This window comes from Ursus maritimus, unplaced genomic scaffold (genome assembly GCF_017311325.1).
Source record: "Ursus maritimus isolate PB19 unplaced genomic scaffold, ASM1731132v1 scaffold_31, whole genome shotgun sequence".
Lineage (NCBI taxonomy): Eukaryota > Metazoa > Chordata > Mammalia > Carnivora > Ursidae > Ursus > Ursus maritimus.
In genome coordinates, this window is record NW_024425675.1 from 28,316,837 (window position 1) to 28,318,088 (window position 1,252).

The following is a 1,252-nucleotide window of genomic DNA, read 5'->3' on the forward strand; positions in this document are numbered from 1 at the left end:
AAAGAGCAGCCTGGACAAGGGCAGGGCTGCCTATCAGCTCAGCAAGCCAACAGCTGGCAGGGCCCCTGTGAGATGGAGAACAGGCTGCTCACCCCACCAGCCCCCCTGCACCGACCCGTCCCACGCCCGCTGGCAGCCAAAACCCAACAACATTCAAATGCGCGCTTGTTGCCCTTGCGGTTTTTTAGGATCTAACTTTTTCTTTCCTTCTCTTAGATGAGTAGATATTCGTGTCTGTTTAAAGGACCAGAACAGTCACTGGCCTTTAAAAAGAAAGATGAGAATGGTGATTTAAACGGGGGAAGGGAGAGTGGAGGCTGATGAGGGTGATGGAAAACAGTGGCGTTTGAACAAGGAAAAAACATCACTGCCCAGATGTAACTATAGTTAATATTTGATGCGTTTTAAAGATCTTTTTTCTATGCTTATTTTTTAATGTATTTCATAACATACTTTATATACAATTTTATGACTTACATACCTTCTACATCCTTTTTATCATAAGCTTTTGCCATGTCATAAAATTTGGGGGGTAAACTTTAAGGGTTGTAAGGGTTGCATAACTCTTTCTTCAGATGCCCAACAAAAGGGAATGTAGATTGGTTTTTGATCCTCACTCTTATAAATAATAATACTGTGAATGCCCTTGTGCCTAAATCTTTGCATTTTTAGATTTTTAAAAAAATAATTAGTGTATGTCATTTGTCTGTTTATCTACTAACCATCTCAAGTGTTTGGTTGGTTTTTAAAGGTTTTATTTTTAAATAATTTCTATACCCAGCCTGGGGCTTGAGCTTACAACCCTGAGGTCAAGCGTCGCATGCTCTACTAACTGAGCCAGCCAGGTGCCCCTCAAGTGGTTTTTTTTTTTTTTAATTAATGTACATAAAATTGCGTTATTGATAGCCACTAATATGAAGAACTGTATATAAATCATTTTTTGTATACATCATCATTCTTATTTGTTTATGACAATATTGAGTTTTTACACTTTCGGGTTGTGATATCTATTACATGTTTCCTTGGTAAATTTTCCACTCATTTTATGCTTAGAACATCCTTCCTTCTTTAGAACACATATGAATAGTAAATATAAAATCTCAAGATACAAAAAGGTAACATCTTTAAGTGCAGTGGGTTTTAATATATGTGAAGGTTATACATTGATTTTTGATTTTATTCCTTTCCAGTAACTAATAGTCCAGCTAAGATTTTTCTGGGTGAGGCAGCTTAATTTTATATATATATATAT

The 1,252-nt window shown here is 36.5% G+C and overlaps 1 protein-coding gene across 1 annotated transcript in view; it reads left to right on the top strand.

The window, feature by feature from the left end:
- TUBAL3 (tubulin alpha like 3) overlaps positions 1-1,252 on the top strand; it is a 16,993-nt gene that overhangs the window by 6,057 nt on the left and 9,684 nt on the right. The window lies entirely within an intron of this gene.